This window comes from Phragmites australis, chromosome 23 (genome assembly GCF_958298935.1).
Source record: "Phragmites australis chromosome 23, lpPhrAust1.1, whole genome shotgun sequence".
Lineage (NCBI taxonomy): Eukaryota > Viridiplantae > Streptophyta > Magnoliopsida > Poales > Poaceae > Phragmites > Phragmites australis.
The window spans coordinates 9,853,610-9,863,026 of NC_084943.1; positions in this window are offsets into that span (position 1 = coordinate 9,853,610).

A 9,417-nucleotide genomic window follows, 5' to 3' on the forward strand; every position below is an offset into this window, starting at 1 on the left:
CGTCTTCCATATTTCGCAATTAAAGAAATGCTTTCGAACCCCAACTGAAGGCATTGAAGTTGCAAATCAAGAGTTGCAACCAGATCTTTCCTATTATGATGTCCAATTCGCATTCTTGATGAGACTGAACAGAAGATGCGGCGTCAATCTATTAAGTTCCTCAAGGTTCAATGGAGTAATCACTCCGAAGATGAAGCAACGTGGGAATGTGAAGATCGGCTTCATGCCGATTATCCTGAGTTCTTCTCCACCTGTGAGTATTACTCTAGTATTATTACTCATAGCGTGGCATGTTACTATCCTTTGAAAATCTTTTCAGTACCGCTCAACCATGTCCTAGAGTCACAACACTCTTCCTCAGCTCATACCGAATCTCAGGACGAGATTCTTTTAAGGTGGGGGGGGGGGTTGTCACGTCCCAAATCCGTAATCACGTAATTGAGCCTAATCATGCTTCTTAGGCATGATGTTTGATTTTGAGTAAATTCATTTCGGAATATTAGAGCACTTCGTTTGGAGTCAAATAGATGAGAGAAGGAAATTTAGGAGAGAAAAGAATTGAATTTACAGTTAAAATGGACCACCTTTCTCTTCCACGTAGGCCTCACATGTGGCCCTACCACCCACCACTCCAAATGAGTAGCCCCCACCTGCTCTCTCTCCTCCCACTCCCGTGCTCCCCCACCTGAGCAAGCAAGGGAGCAGCTCCTCCCTCCCTCTCCCTCCCTCCCTCCCTCTCTCTCTCTCTCTCTCTCTCTCTCTCTCTCTCTCTCTCAAAGCTCTCTCCTTCTCCTACAAAATCCGACCACAAGAGAAGGAATCGAGGTGTGCCTGTGGTGTCTACTCATTCTCTAGCTCGTAAGCTATCCATCCCTCCAATCCATTTTCGTTTTCCCAAAGGATGCGAGCCAATTTTGACTAGTTTTGGTGTTTAGGGTTGAAACACGAGGAACACCGGATTTCTTCCCCTCCCGAGAGTTTCACTCTGTTTCCTTCATCACCCGACAATCACTAACCTCCACAAGCACTGTGGGCAAGTCCCTTAGGCTTCCCTCGGCATGAATTCGTGATTTGGATGGTCAATTTTGTGATGGAGTGATGTTCATGAGTTCTTGAGGTTTTGGATCAAATTGAGGATCATGGATGAATTTGTGTGAAGAATCGAGTTGCTAGGTTGATGAGTGAGTTCTAGACTCCATCAACTACCCCAAACATATTTCCCTTTAGGTTGGAGAGACCCGCAAATCAAATCGGCAATTTTCCCCCATGAAGAACTGCTCCCTGCAGAAGTCTGGAGACTCCGCAAAATTTTGCGGAGACTCCACACTCCATAGTACTGTTCATCAGGCGCTTTGAGGCTTGTAAAATTCATAATAAATTCTCCGTAGCTCAAGAAAATCATGAAACCAATTTTTTTGATTTCATAATAACCTCCTCTACCTATTAAAAATATCCCCAGCCATGAAATAGTTAATTAAGGTTCTGAGATAAATTAATTAGGTTAAGGAACTAGTAATTCTTTACAAGTCCAAAGTTGGTGAATCCAATTTTGCTTGTCTTCTTATGGCTTTTTCCAACTAGGAAAAATGTTTTCATGCATTATCAAGCATATTTTATGGTATTTCATCATATGCTTATTGCGATGCATTCTTTTCTTTAGTGATCGATATTTCAGTTATTGAGCAAGCTTTTGTCGATCCGCATCGGTCATAGAGTCATGAATATGGGTTGATGGTGGTATGGGTGGTTTGTTGGGAATTTTTGTTGGTGGATAATGATGTTCTATTATGGTTCTATTTACTTTTATGTGCAAGTTGTTGATTTCAGGTTAGAGGGATATTTTTGGTTAAGTATTGGTGCTCACACATATGTGTCTAGGTTGCTTACCGCATATGAGTGTCACTTAACCTTGTGGCCTACTATTGCTAACACCCAAATGCATAATCCTTAGAGTCAGGCTGTTTATACGGGCCCTATATGGATTAAGTTTTGAGAGTACATTCGTACTCATGCCTGTGCTTTCAGGTGCTACCGGCGAGGAGGAGTTGGTTTTTGGTTACTTCATGCCCATCCGAGGGTGGTGGCGGGCATGAGTAGTGCAACCTGTCTTGAGGTGGAGCTTCAAGGCATACAGTGTAACACCCAGTTTTAAAGGAACAAAATCGGACACAACACATGTATGCTAGGATCAAGTTTCATACATGTGTTTATATTATCAGTGTGTCATCATAGTGTTAAAATTACAATAACGTATAAAACTTATTACAAACGGACCCGATTGTCTAAAAGAAAACATAGCGGAACATAAGATCTTCAGTGCTAGCGGGGTTTCCATCTTCCACTGGCGTCAATCAAGGGCACTCCAGCCTACAACAGCAACTCTAGGTCGATGTTGTCTTCATCAAAGTTTGCAGATTCATTAATGGCTTCTGAACAATGGTAGAATGCAAGACAAGGGGCAATGGGTGTGAGTAAAAAATGTACGCCGCAAGTGAGGGGAAAACATGCCATGGGGCTTAAGGTAAGGAAAGGTTAGACACGGTTAACTGCACTAAGCATACTTTACCCTAGTTACTTGAATAATAGGCATCCTAGTTACTAGGTGTGAAGACACCACCATAACGAAAAGGATTGACTCATCGGGTTCCATCCAACTATCAAGACTCACCAGTAATTCCATTACCTGGCTACCCAACAAACCATACCAAACCCTGATTCCCATCTAATCCTGAAGAAGTCCAAGTTCGCTCTTGTCTCTGAGCACGGCTGACTGATCAGTTTGATACTCTGCACAGTTTGCATAGCTTTCCCCACGAGTCATGATTCCCGTGTTGCTTCACACTTCCAAGGTGTGGAGTCAGGGTCTCACTACAAGGCCTTTACAAAGCTCCCGCCAACTTGCAACCCACTGAGGTTTCACTGCTAACAGACGACTACATCGCTGCAGAAGCCCCGTTTTGTGCCACTCAACTATCCAACAGTGTCCACAGAGTTAAAGGGGTGGCTAATTAGTTGTCCAGGCCATACCCATATAGGCATCGTGGTTGTGCGGATTCACTTGGTTACAAGTTCAACAACCGGTCGTTAGGACCCTACAGGGACAAACAGAAGCCTGCTGTTCAGCACCACCTAAAACCAACCATTCTGATAGGATCACTATACCATGTTGCTACAAAAGATTACCACTCCTGATTTTAGTTGCATAGGCATTAGTCAAGATTAACATTTTCCCCAACTATGACTGCACTATTATATACTACCCATTTTAACTCATGGTTAAACAACGGCGACAAGAAATAATCATACAAAGCTAGTAAACCCTAACATGGGATTCCAATTTTGACAAGCATGCAATGAAGGATAAATGACTACTCATGAATCCTAAAATGGAAGCAAGGTGTTCAAGGGCACTTGCCTTCAGCTGAGGGTTGCTCGAAGTCTTCGAAAACTTGCTCCTGCAGATTCCCGAACTGACCACCTTCTAATCGACACACCGAAAAAGCACACAAAGGAAACTATAGAACAGTACACCAAACAGTACTAAATCTAGGTACAAATCCAATAAAAAGATTCTACACATCGCTACAAATATTTGAGCGCAAAAATCGTCCAAATCGGAGCTACGAGCAAAAAGTATTGAGGTTTTGAAGTTTCAAGGGCTTATCTGCAATTTCTACTTGATTTTCAGAGAATAAACCGAATTGTTTTTTACTGAAAATCTTAATTATGACATCATAAAACAAAACCAATTTATTTTTCTATTGAAAACCGCATGGAATATGACTATGGATCCACGGACCACGACCTTAAGACCGATCCATGGTGGACCGAAAACATAAACCGGAGGGGTATGCGATTTCGGCTGTTGGATTGAGATCCGATGGCCAGGATTCAATGGGGGCTTGGTGGGGCTCAGCCGGGCAGCACAGACAGGAGAGGGCAGCTTTCAACAGCGTCGGGGTCGTCGGCGCATCACTGGAGAAGCACAAAATGCGCTACCGGCCACAAAATTTGGTGAGGATAAGCGCAAAAGAGAGAGGAGGCGAAGGGGATCATCATTGTGGGCTGCACATTAGCAGAGAAGGATGGAGGGCAGCTGACGATGGAGATGAGCGGCCGGGGGGCTTGGAGCTCGGTGCGGAGGTGCTCCGAAGGTCGTGCGACACCGAGAAGCGGCCGGAAAGTCCACCAGTGTCCCTGTGAAGCTGAAGAGGGTAGAGAAAGGGTCAAAGATAGCTCGGATGCAGGGAATTGCGGCGGCGGTGGAGCTCTCACCAGACACGAAGAAGATGATGATGCCGAGGTCAAATCTGAGAGGGAAAAAGTGGGGGAAGGGTGGAACGTTGCAAGAAAGGAGATGGCCGGCTTATATACGCGAGAGGGGAAGGCAATCGGTCAGATTTGAAGAGAAATGGCCAGCAGCCTAAATGGGTATAAATGCGGTGGTTTTCTCATTTGAGAGGGATAAACGAGGGTGAAATGGTCGGGATGGAATGATTGTGGGTCTGGGATTGTGCTAGTGGGGTTTAATTGGAGGGAAACGGCATAGGGAGGTGGCGATTTTGAACCGGCAACATGATTTAGGGGTGGTGAAGACGGGCGGCGGGAGGAGGAAGAAAGGAGGGCGGCTCGGGCGGGGAGAAAAAAGAGAGAGGGGAAAAGAGGAACTGGGCCAGGGAATAGAATCGGCCCGGGAGCACTTTATTATTTTTGAAATGCTTTTCTTTTAAGATTTTGTGTCAAACTCAAAAGGGGTTTTAAATGAGCGACTTCTAGCAAACTTTTGCAAAAAAAATTCATGCTAAAGACCTATTGCAACTACGACAGCTTGAATGCATCAAACACAAATATAACCTATAGCAATTTAAATTTAGAAATTAATTTCTTCTATTGAACAAAATTGCAATTCCTATTTAAAATTCTAGCAAAATTTTAGACTATTGAAAAGATTGAAAATTTAGGGTGTTACAAACATACCCCCCTTAGGCTGAATCTCGCCCTCAAGATTCGGAAGGATCAGAGAAGAGATGGGGAAACTCGGCCTTCAGATCATCTTCTCTTTCCCAAGTTGCTTCCTCTTCTGAATGATGCTTCCATTGCACCTTGCACATACGGATTCGCCTATTTCTGGTAACCCATTCTGATATCTCAAGAATTTTGATTGGATATTCTAAGTAGGAGAGATCTTCTCACACATCCAGTTCTTCTACTGGTAGTTGCACTTCGGGAACTCTCTGACACTTTTTCAGCTGTGACACATGGAAAACATCGTGTACTCCTGAGAGTTGAGGTGGTAACTAAAGCTGGTAAGCTACTTCTCCTCGTCATCCTAATATCTTGTATGGATCAATAAACCGAGGTGAAAGCTTGCCTTTGACCTTGAATCTGCATAGACCTTTGATCGGTGATACTTTGAGATAACTCGAAGTCTCCTACTTCAAAAGTCAGTTCTCGACGTCGATTATCTGCATAGCTCTTTTGTCTTGATTGAGCGGTCTTCAGATTATTTCTGATCTTTTGCACTTGTCTTTCTGCTTCTCTCAGAACTTCTGGGTCGAAAACTTGGCTTTCCCCGATCTGGTTCCAAAACAACATGGTTCTACACTTCCTTCCATATAACGCTTCAAAAGGAGACATCTTGAGGCTAGCTTGATAACTGTTGTTGTACGAGAACTCTGCATACGACAGATTCTTGTCCCAACTGTTACTGTACTTCTGTGCACATGCTCTCAACATGTCTTCAAGAATTTGATTCACTCTTTCTATTTGTCCGTCAATTTGCGGGTGATATGCTGAGCTAAAATTCAACATTGTATCCATAGATTCATGTAGATGTTGCCAGAACCGTGAGGTAAACTGGCTACCCTGATCAGATACAATTATCTTGGATACTCCATGCAAACACACAATCCTGGACGTATATAACTCAGCTAGTTTTAGACCTCGATAGGATTCTTTGAATGGAATGAAGTGAGCTACTTTTGTCAACAACAACCCATATTGAATCATATCATGACTGAGTTCGGGGTAGACCCACTATGAAGTCCATGCTGATATCTTCCCACTTCCATTCATGTACTTTCAATGGCTGTAGCAGACCTGCTGGTCTCTGATGCTTGGCTTTGACTCTCTAACAGATATCACACAAAGCCATGTATTCTGCTACTGCACGTTTCATTCCATACCACCAATATTGATATTTAAGATCCTGGTACATCTTGGTACTCCCTGGGTGAATGGAATATGACGAATCATGAGCTTCTTTTAAAATTGTATCCCGAATAGCCTTTATGTCCGGAACACATATTATGTGCTTGTACCACACTGTACTTTGCTCATCTTTAGTGAAATATGGGGCTTTGCCAACTTTGATCAGCTGCTTGAATTCCAAAATCTTTTCATCCTCAAGCTAACCCTTCCTTATATCTTGTTCAAGCATTGAGTCTATTTCCATTGCAACTATCTCGGTGTTAGACACCATTCCCAGATTCAACTTCTCGAACTCCTTGTATAGCTCAGGACTCATCTCTTGAAGAGTTATAGTGTTGACCTAAGATTTTATTCTCAAGGCATCTGCCACTACATTTGCCTTTCCTGGGTGATAGTTGATTCCCAAGTTGTAATCTTTGATATGCTCTAACCAACTGCATTGTCTGAGGTTAAGATCCGGTTGAGTGAAGATATACTTCAAGCTCTTATGATCTGAATAGATCTCACACCTTTGATCTATCAGATAATGCCTCCAGATCTTGAGTGCATGAACCACCGCGGCTAGCTCCAAGTCATGTGTCAGGTACATGCTTCCTTAACTGTCGGGATGCATGTGCTACAACATGACCTTCTTGCATGAGCACACAACCCAAACCTTGACGAGATGCATCACAATACACAGAGAATGGCTTCTGAGTGTCAGGCATGATCAATACTGGTGCTGAGGTCAATCTTTTCTTCAACTCACTGAAACTGGCTTGTCGAGTGGCGATCCACTTGAACTCTACTCCTTTTTCTAGCAGTTCTGTCATTGGTTTCGCCATCTTGGAGAAACCTTCTATAAACTGATGATAGTATCCTACTAGACCTAAGAAACTATGGATCTCAGAAACATTCTGCGGTGGCTTCCAGTCCAGAACATCTCTCACTTTGGATGGGTCTACAGACACACCTCCTGCTGATATAATATGACAAAGGAAGGGAAATTCCTTCAACCAAAACTCACATTTGCTCAGTTTAGCATACAACTAGTTTTCTCTGAGTTTCTGCAATACCATTCTTAGATGTTCATGGTGCTCTTCTTCGTTCTTGGAGTAAACTAGAATGTCGTCAATAAATACCACGACAAACTTGTCCAAATACTCCATGAAGACCTTGTTCATCAGATACTGAAGTACGCTGGGGCATTGGTCAACCCAAAAGACATTACTATGTACTAGTACAGACCATACCGAGTAACAAATGCCGTCTTTGGAATATCCAAAGCACGAATATTTAACTGATGATACCCGGACCGAAGATCGATCCAGGAGAACACACATGCTCCTTTCAACTAGTCAAAAAAATCTTCAATGCGGGGTAGAGGATACTTGTTCTTGATTGTTAATTCATTCAGGGCTCGATAATCTATACACATCCTTTGGGTTCCATCCTTCTTCGGTAAGAAGATAACTGGGGCTCCCTACGGCAAAGAACTAGGGTGGATAAACCCTTTGTCTAGTAGCTCTTAGATTTGCTCTTTGATCTCATCCAATTAATTGGCATCCATTCTATAGGGCCTCTTATATATAGGAGCCATTCCAGGTACTAATTCAATGACGAACTCAATTTCGTGATCACGTGGCATACCTGGCAAATCCTCAGGGAAGACGTCTGGAAATTTACTGACCACTCTGCTATCTTCCACTGCATTGGCCTTGTTGAGACTGGTGTTGATAAACGACTCTATCATGGCATGAAATTCCACTTCAGTATCATCTGTGTGTGTCAACTTTACTGACTTTGTTGCACATCCAATGATTCCATTGTACTTGGTCAACCAGTCCATTCCCAATATGATATCAATTCTCTTGGAATCTAGAATGATGAGGTTCGCAAGAAAGTCTACCCCCTTATGCATATGCTTATTTTACGGCATACATGCCTTGATTCCATTTCCCCTCCAGGAGAACTAACTAGCACCCGATTTTTCGTTAATGCTCTTGGCAATTTATATGTATTCATAAACTGAGATGATATGAAAGAATGTGTAGCACCAGAATCGAACAAAACTGTAGCAAGGTGAGAGTTTGCTAAAAACATACCCAGCACTACATCAGGAGCATCCAGGGATTCTTCCACTGCAACGTGATTAACTCGACCATGCATCGCATTCTACTGAGGCTGCTGCTACTGATTATTGTTGCCCTGGGCCTGTGCTTGGCCCTGCTGCCTCTTGGGACACTTGTTGGCAAGGTGCCCGAAGCTGCCACAACTGAAACATGGGCCAATGTTGCTCGATCCTTGACCGGTGCGATTTTGCTACTGGGGTTGATTGTTGTTGGGTCGCTACTACTGAAAGTTAGGGCGCAACTGCTACTGCTGTTGTGCTGGCAGCACTGGTGACTTGTACGACCCTGCAACTTGATTAGGCATCTTCTGTGGTGGCCTCTGTTGCTGATTCTATTCTCCATGGAGGAACATTGGACCTGTGGCGGGAGGGTTGAAGCAGGGACGGGCGTTGCTGCCAGAAGACTAACTTTGCAGACTACACTTGCGTTCTTCTCCCAGATTTTGGCGCTTCTTCTCCATGATGAAAGCTCTATCCACCAGCTTCTGGAAACTAGGGTACTCGTTAGCTGAGAGAGCATACTATAAGCCAGTGTTGAGACCCTCCAGGAAACAATCTTGTTTCTTTTCATCAGTATCCACATCATTGGGGGCGTAGCGGGAGAGCTGAGAGAACAAGGTTGACACTACAGACACAAGCACAAGCACAAGCACATACTAGCACAACCGACATAAGACAACTAGAACACATGAGACTAAACGATTTATTCAGCTACGGACATCCTCCTAGCTCGACTTTACTCCTCGTTTGTTGTGCCTGAAGGATCTACTGCATCTGCCAGACGAAGCTTCTTGCACGACAGGGAACGAGGTGGTGCAGCCACAGGTGCCACGGGAGCCTCCTCACAAAACTGGTCGAGGTCCTCCAACAAGATTTGCAGCTTGCGGATGCTCTGCTCCTGCTCTACATGATGTTGATGCATATCCTCTAGCTTGTTAAGGGCTCTGTCAAGCTCGATGTACAGGGCAGCAGTGAGGCGAACCTGGTCTCTTAGATGAAGATCTGGCTCGTTGTTGACAGGCGCAAAGATGACCTCTAGACTGCTAGATGGACGCTACAGAAACTTCTCGAACTGAGTGAGATGAAGAGCCTGTCTG